The sequence below is a fragment of the Salvelinus namaycush genome, unplaced genomic scaffold (assembly GCF_016432855.1).
Source record: "Salvelinus namaycush isolate Seneca unplaced genomic scaffold, SaNama_1.0 Scaffold299, whole genome shotgun sequence".
In the NCBI taxonomy this organism is placed as follows: domain Eukaryota; kingdom Metazoa; phylum Chordata; class Actinopteri; order Salmoniformes; family Salmonidae; genus Salvelinus; species Salvelinus namaycush.
The window spans coordinates 42,501-52,500 of record NW_024059885.1 but is presented as its reverse complement, the minus strand read 5'-3'; the positions used below and the strand labels follow the sequence as shown (position 1 = coordinate 52,500).

Below are 10,000 nucleotides of genomic sequence, written 5' to 3'. Positions count from 1 at the left end.
AGGACCTACAGGTTGTACTGCATCATTTCACTACTTGATCGTGTCAGCTCCACTCTCCTAGTCATTCTCTATGGTCACACTCAGCCCATTCTCAAATCACTAGTGCAAAGAGCAGGACATAGGCAGGTAGCCTGCAGGTAGGTCTTTGTGTGCTTTATCGGATGATTAGGCCCTTTAACATTCCATGTTATGGATGACAACAGAGGAGCACAAACAGGCCTGGATACCAGGCTGAAGGGCCTGGGTTTATAGAGCCAGACAGCCTGTCTATGTGTGTGTGTGTGAGCAAGAGAAAGAAATACAGAGAAAGAAAGAGCTAGAGAGGGACGAGAGTGTTCTAACCTTACGTACTCCTACATACTCCTACATACACCTACATACTCCTACATATTTCTACATACTCCTACATACACCTACATACACCTACATACTCCTACATACTCCTGCATACTCCTACATACTCCTACTTACACCTACATATTCCTACATACTCCTATATACTCCTACATACTCCTACATACTCCATAGCATACTCCTACATGCTCCTACATACTCCTACATACACCTACATACTACCGCCTACTCCTACATATTCCTACATACACCTACACACTCATACGTACTCCTACCTACTCCTACCTACTCCTACCTACTCCTACATACTCCTACCTACACCTACATACTCCTACCTACTCCTACATACTCCTACATATTTCTACATACTCCTACATACACCTACATACACCTACATACTCCCACATACTCCTGCATACTCCTACATACTACTACATACTCCTACATACTCCTACATACACCTACACACTCCTACACACTCCTAAATATTCCATAGCATACACCTACCTACTCCTACATACTCCTAACTACTCCTACATACTACTACATACTCCTACATACTCCTACATACTCCTACATACACCTACACACTCCTACACACTCCTACATACTCCATAGCATACACCTACCTACTCCTACATACTCCTAACTACTCCTACATACTACTACATACTCCTACATACTCCTACATACTCCTACATATTCCTACATGCTCCTACATACTACCACCTACTCCTACATACTACTACATACTCCTACATACTCCTACATATTCCTACATACTCCTACATACTCCTACATACTCCTGCATACTCCTGCATACTCCTACATACACCTACATACACCTACATAAACCTACATACTCCTATATACTCCTACATACACCTACCTACTCCTACATACTACCGCCTACTCCTACATACTCCTACATACTCCTACATACTCCTACATACTCCTACATACTACCGCCTACTCTTACATACTCCTACATACTCCTACATACTCCTACATACTCCTACATACACCTACATACTCTCCTCCATACTCTAATACTCCCCCTACATACTAACTCCTACATATTCCTACATACTCCTACATACTACCTTACAACCTACTACCCCCCTACCCTACCCATACTACTACATACACTCCTACATCCTCCTACATATTTCCTCATACACCCTACCCTACTACCCTACTCCTCTCATACTCTACATACCCTACACCTACCTACATACCTCACATACTACTACCTACACTACTCCCACCTTCTACATACTCCCTACATACTCCTACATACTCCTACATACTCCTACATACTCCCACATACTCCTACATACTCCTACATACTCCTACATATTCCTACATACTCCTACATACCTCCTCCTACTCCTACATACTCCTACATACTCCTAGATACTCCCACATACACCTACATACTACCGCCTACTCCTACATATTCCTACATACACCTACACACTCATACGTACTCCTACCTACTCCTACCTACTCCTATATACTCCTACATACTCCTACCTACACATACATACTCCTACATACTCCTACCTACACCTACACACTCATACGTACTCCTACCTATTCCTACATACTCCTACATACACCTACATACTCCTACATACTCCTACATATTCCTACATACTCCTACATATTCCTACATACTCCTACATACTACCGCCGACTCCTACATACTCCTACATACTCCTACATACTCCTACATACTCCCACATACACCTACATACTACCGCCTACTCCTACATATTCCTACATGCACATACACACTCATACGTACTCCTACCTACTCCTACTCCTACCTATCTACACTCCACTACACCTACATACTCCTCTACTCCTACATACTCCTACTATAATCCTACATACTCCTACATACTCCTACCTACACCTACATACTCCTACCTACTCCTACATACTCCTACCTACTCCTACATACTCCTACATACTCCCACATACACCCACATACTCCTACATACTCCTACATACTCCTACCTACTCCTACATACTCCTACATACTCCTACATACTCCCACATACTCCTGCATACTCCTACATACTCCTACATACTCCTACATACACCTACACACTCCTACATACACTACATACTCCATAGCATACACCTACCTACTCCTACATACTCCTACCTACACCTACATACACCTACATACTCCTACATACTCCTACGTACTCCTACATAGACATACGTACTCCTACATACTCCTACATACTCCTACATACTACTACATACTCCTACATACTCCTACATATTCCTACATACTCCTACATACTACCGCCTACTCCTACATACTACTACATACTCCTACATACTCCTACATACTCCTACATACTACCGCCTACTCCTACATTACATACCTACATACTCCTACATTTCCCTACATACTCCTACATACTCCTACATACTTCTACATCTCTACATACTCCCTACATACTCCTACACTACCTACCTCCTACTCCTACATACTACTACACTCCTACATACTCCTACTACTATCACTACATATCACTCCTACATACTACTCCCTACATCCTACAACTACTACATACTCTACATATTCCTACATACTCCTCTATACTACCGCCTACTCCTACATACTCCTACATACTCCTACATACTCCTACATACTCCTACATACACCTACATACTCCTACATACTCCTACATACTCCTACATACCCATACATATTCCTACATACTCCTACATACCACTACATACCTCAGCCTACTCCTACATACTCCTACATACTCCTACATACTCCCACATACACCTACATACTACCGCCTACTCCTACATATTCCTACATACACCTACACACAATCTATACACTCCTACTACTCACCTCACCTACTCCTACATACTCCCTACCTAACATCCTACTACTCCTACATACTCCTACATACTCCTACATACTCCTACATACCCTCCATACACTACTAATCCTCTACATACTCCTACATCACAACCTACACATACTCCTACATATCCTCCATTCCTACCTACTACTACCACTACTCCTACATACTCCTACATACTCCTACATACTCCTACATACTCCCACATACACCTACATACTACCGCCTACTCCTACATATTCCTACATACACCTACATACTCCTACCTACTCCTACATACTCCTACATATTCCTACATACTCCTATATACTCCTACATACACCTACATACTCCTACATACTCCTACATACTCCCACATACTCCTACATACACCTACACACTCCTACATACACTACATACTCCATAGCATACACCTACCTACTCCTACATACTCCTACCTTACAACCTCTACAACCTACATACTCCTACATACTCCTACTACACACATAGACTACTTACTTCCTACATACTCCTACATACCCCATCCTACTACTACTCCTAACATACTCCTACATATCCCTACATACTCCTACATACTACCGCCTACTCCTACATACTACTACATACTCCTACATACTCATACATACTCCTACATACTCCTACATACTACCGCCTACTCCTACATACTCCTACATACTCCCACATACTCCTACATACTCCTACATACTCCTACATACTCCAATATACTCCTACATACTACCGCCTACTCCTACATACTCCTACATACTCCTGCATACTCCTACATACACATACATACTCCTACATACTCCTACATACTCCTACATACTCCTAAATACTCCTACATACTCCTATATACTCCTACATACTACCGCCTGCTCCTACATGCTCGTACATACTCCTGCATACTCCTACATACTCCTACATACTCCTGCATACTCCTACATACACATACATACTCCTACGTACTCCTACATACTCCTACATACTCATACATACTACTACATACTCCTACCTACTCCTACATACTCATGCATACTCCTACATACACCTACACACTCCTACATACACCTACATACTCCATAGCATACACCTACCTACTCCTACATACTCCTACATACTCCTACATACTCCTGCATACTCCTACATACACCTACACACTCCTACATACACCTACATACTCCATAGCATACACCTACCTACTCCTACATACTCCTACATACTCCTACATACTCCTACATACTCCTACATACTCCTACACACTCCTACATACTCCTACCTACTCCTACCTACTCCTAGATACTCCTGCATACTCCTACATACACCTACACACTCCTACATACACCTACATACTCCAAAGCATACACCTACCTACTCCTACATACTCCTACATACTCCTACATACTCCTGCATACTCCTACATACACCTACACACTCCTACATACACCTACAAACTCCATAGCATAAACCTACCTACTCCTACATACTCCTACATACTCCTACATACTCCTACATACACCTACATACTCCTACATACTCCTACATACTACCGCCTACTCCTACATACTCCTACATACTCCTACATACTCCTACATATTCCTACATACTCCTACATACTCCTACACGCTCTCTACTCCTAACATACTCCTACTACTCCTACATACTCCTACATACTCCTACATACTCCTACACACTCCCATACTCCACCATCCTACCCTACATCCTACATACTCCTACTTACTCCTACAAACTCCTACATACCCTACACATACTCCTACACCTACATACTCCTACCTACTCCTACCTACTCCTACATACTCCTACATACTCCTACATACTCCTACCTACACCTACATACTCCTACATACACCTACATACACCTACATACTCCTACATACTCCTACATACACCTACATACTCCTACATACTACCGCCTACTCCTACATACTACTACATACTACTACATACTCCTACATACTCCTACATACTACCGCCTACTCCTACATACTCCTACATACTCCCACATACACCTACATACTACCGCCTACTCCTACATATTCCTACATACACCTACATACTCCTCCCTACTCCTACATACTCTAACATATTCCTACACACTCCTACATACTCCTACATACTCCTACATACTCCTACATACTCCTACATACTCCTACACACTCCTACATACTCCTACATACTCCTACATACTCCCACATACTCCTACATACTCCTACATACTCCCACAAACTCCTACTCCTACAATCACACTCTACAACACTCTCCATCCTACATATCCATACTACACTACCACTCCTACTATCACTACATACAAACCTACATACACCTACTACTCCCATACTATACTTACTCCACTACTCCTACATACTCCTACATACTCCTAAATACTCCTACATATTCCTACATACTCCTACATACTACCGCCTACTCCTACATACTACTACATACTCCTACATTATCCTACATACTCCTACATACTACCGCCTACTCCTACATACTCCTACATACTCCTACATATTCCTACATACACCTACACACTCATACGTACTCCTACCTACTCCTACATACTCCTACATACTCCTACATACTCCTACATACTCCTACCTACACCTACATACTCCTACATACTCCTACATACTCCTACATACTCCTACATACTCCTACATACTCCTACATACTCCCACATACTCCTACATACTCCTACATACTCCCACATACTCCTACATACTCCTACATACTCCTACATACTCCTACATACTCCCGCATACTCCCACATACTCCTACATACTCCTACATACACTACATACTCCATAGCATACACCTACCTACTCCTACATACTCCTACCTACACCTACATACACCTACATACTCCTACATACTCCTACATAGACATACGTACTCCTACATACTCCTACATACTCCTACATACTCCTACATACTCCTACATATTCCTACATACTCCTACATACTCCTACATACTACCGCTTACTCCTACATATTCCTACATACTCCTACATACTCCTACATACTCCTACATACTCCTACATACTCCTACATACTCCTACATACTACCGCCTACTCCTACATACTCCTACATACTCCTACATACACCTACATACTCCTACATACTCCTACATACTCCTACATACTCCTACCTACTCTTACATACTCCTGCATACTCCTACATACTCCTACATACTCCTAACCATCAAGACTCAACTCTGAGATGCGTATCCTGCACTCTGCCAAATATTCTCAATATCCTACCAGTCTAATTTCTGGGAGAGATACTCCACTTAGATAAAAATACTCAAAGCATTGTAAACCCTTGGGGACCAGATGTGTACCATTCGTTGTTACCGCTCAAGAGTTAGTGACAGTCAGACAGGGCCTGTTAGAAAAACATGTCATAGTGGCAGATAGACAGTCAATCACTGACTAAATACACACATGGTCAAACCAATATATACACTTGAACACGTGAATCATTTGCATTGTGATACAGAAGAAAATGTGCATGTTTATTAAGGGAAGGTGGGGGGGGGGGGGGGGGGTTCACGCCAGATCTCTTAGTAGTAATGGCGTGGGGTTTAAAGAAACGGTTGTTTAACTTTTATCCATTCATATATCAAACCTCTACAAGGAATTACCTGATCAATTAACAGGTGTATCCCCCCAGTTGTGAATGTGACTTGTGGGACAGCAAGCTCATTTAAATACTTCACTATAGAAGGAAACTAGTTGTCTATTGACATATGATTACTGTGAACAATGTGCATGAAACCGTTTCCACAAACTGTCAAATATGTGTAAACCGTATCTACTGAGTAATCTACTGTAGCTAGCTGATTCTACCACAGTAATCTACTGTAGCTAGCTGATTCTACTGTCTAGGGAATAATCTACTGTAGCTAGCTGATTCTACCACAGTAATCTACTGTAGCTAGCTGTCTCTACTGTCTAGGGAGTGATCTACTGTAGCTAGCTGATTCTACTACAGTAATCTACTGTAGCTAGCTGATTCTACTACAGTAATCTACTGTAGCTAGCTGTCTCTACTGTCTAGGGAATAATCTACTGTAGCTAGCTGATTCTACTACAGTAATCTACTGTAGCTAGCTGATTCTACTGTCTAGGGAATAATCTACTGTAGCCAGCTGATTCTACCACAGTAATCTACTGTAGCTAGCTATGTCTACTATCTAGGGAGTGATCTACTGTAGCTAGCTGATTCTACCACAGTAATGTACTGTAGCCAGCTGATTCTACCACAGTAATCTACTGTAGCTAGCTATGTCTACTATCTAGGGAGTGATCTACTGTAGCTAGATGATTCTACCACAGTAATCTACTGTAGCTAGCTGTGTCTACTATCTAGGGAGTGATCTACTGTAGCTATCTGATTCTACCACAGTAATCTACTGTAGCTCGCTGTGTCTACCACAGTAATCTACTGTAGCTATCTGATTCTACTACAGTAATCTACTGTAGCTATCTGATTCTACCACAGTAATCTACTGTAGCTAGCTGATTCTACTACAGTAATCTACTGTAGCTATCTGATTCTACCACAGTAATCTACTGTAGCTCGCTGTGTCTACCACAGTAATCTACTGTAGCTATCTGATTCTACTACAGTAATCTACTGTAGCTATCTGATTCTACCACAGTAATCTACTGTAGCTATCTGATTCTACTACAGTAATCTACTGTAGCTATCTGATTCTACCACAGTAATCTACTGTAGCTAGCTGTGTCTACCACAGTAATCTACTGTAGCTATCTGTCTCTACTACAGTAATCTACCGTAGCCAGCTGATTCTACTACAGTAATCTACTGTAGCTAGCTGTGTCTACTATCTAGGGAGTGATATACTGTAGCTATCTGATTCTACCACAGTAATCTACTGTAGCCAGCTGATTCTACCACAGTAATCTACTGTAGCCAGCTGATTCTACCACAGTGATCTACTGTAGCTAGCTGATTCTACCACAGTGATCTACTGTAGCTAGCTGATTCTACCACAGTGATCTACTGTAGCTAGCTGATTCTACCACAGTGATCTACTGTAGCCAGCTGTGTCTACTATCTAGGGAGTGAGCTACTGTAGCTAGCTGATTCTACTACAGTAATCTACTGTAGCTAGCTGTGTCTACTATCTAGGGAGTGATCTACTGTAGCTAGCTGATTCTACCACAGTAATCTACTGTTGCCAGCTGATTCTACCACAGTAATCTACTGTAGCCAGCTGATTCTACCACAGTGATCTACTGTAGCCAGCTGATTCTACCACAGTGATCTACTGTAGCCAGCTGATTCTACCACAGTGATCTACTGTAGCCAGCTGATTCTACCACAGTGATCTACTGTAGCCAGCTGATTCTACCACAGTGATCTACTGTAGCCAGCTGATTCTACCACAGTGATCTACTGTAGCCAGCTGATTCTACCACAGTGATCTACTGTAGCTAGCTGATTCTACCACAGTGATCTACTGTAGCTAGCTGATTCTACCACAGTGATCTACTGTAGCCAGCTGTGTCTACTATCTAGGGAGTGAGCTACTGTAGCTATCTGATTCTACTACAGTAATCTACTGTAGCTAGCTGTGTCTACTATCTAGGGAGTGATCTACTGTAGCTAGCTGATTCTACCACAGTAATCTACTGTTGCCAGCTGATTCTACCACAGTAATCTACTGTAGCCAGCTGTGTCTACTATCTAGGGAATAATCTACTGTAGCCAGCTGATTCTACCACAGTAATCTACTGTAGCTATCTGATTCTACCACAGTAATCTACTGTAGCTCGCTGTGTCTACCACAGTAATCTACTGTAGCTAGCTGATTCTACCACAGTGATCTACTGTAGCCAGCTGATTCTACCACAGTAATCTACTGTAGCTAGCTGATTCTACCACAGTAATCTACTGTAGCCAGCTGATTCTACCACAGTGATCTACTGTAGCCAGCTGTCTCTACTACAGTAATCTACTGTAGCTAGCTGATTCTACCACAGTGATCTACTGTAGCCAGCTGATTCTACCACAGTAATCTACTGTAGCTAGCTGATTCTACCACAGTAATCTACTGTAGCCAGCTGATTCTACCACAGTGATCTACTGTAGCCAGCTGATTCTACCACAGTAATCTACTGTAGCTATCTGATTCTACCACAGTGATCTACTGTAGCTAGCTGATTCTACCACAGTAATCTACTGTAGCCAGCTGATTCTACCACAGTGATCTACTGTAGCCAGCTGTCTCTACTACAGTAATCTACTGTAGCTAGCTGTCTCTACTACAGTAATCTACTGTAGCTATCTTCGTCTACTCTGGGCTGCTCCAGGCAGGTGACGAGGCAGAAACAAGCTGGCAAAGAGCAGGCCACACAACAGGGACCAGGCGAGGTGGGAACCAGCCAGGAAACACCAAAATCATTTCATTAAATAAAGTAAAACTCAAATAAATAAATAAATACATACTTTACAACTCTGCAGGGACCATGAGGGAAAAAGTTCACAAGATTAGTTGGACAGAAAGTCGACATTTGAAGAACGATTTAGACGTAAGGAAAAAAGAAGGTATATTGTAGGGCGTAGAAGATCACTAAATAACTGTCCCTACTTTATGCACCAGAGATGAGATATTTTGCATGAATGAAACTATCAGTGCACAAGACAATGCTCAGAACATATCCTCAGTGAATCTTAACGCTTTTCAGAATTA

The 10,000-nt window shown here is 42.0% G+C and overlaps 1 protein-coding gene across 1 annotated transcript in view; it reads right to left on the bottom strand.

The window, feature by feature from the left end:
- Window positions 1-10,000, bottom strand: part of LOC120039767 (ryanodine receptor 1-like) — a 92,246-nt gene that overhangs the window by 43,451 nt on the left and 38,795 nt on the right. The gene's annotated exons all lie outside the window — the stretch shown is intronic.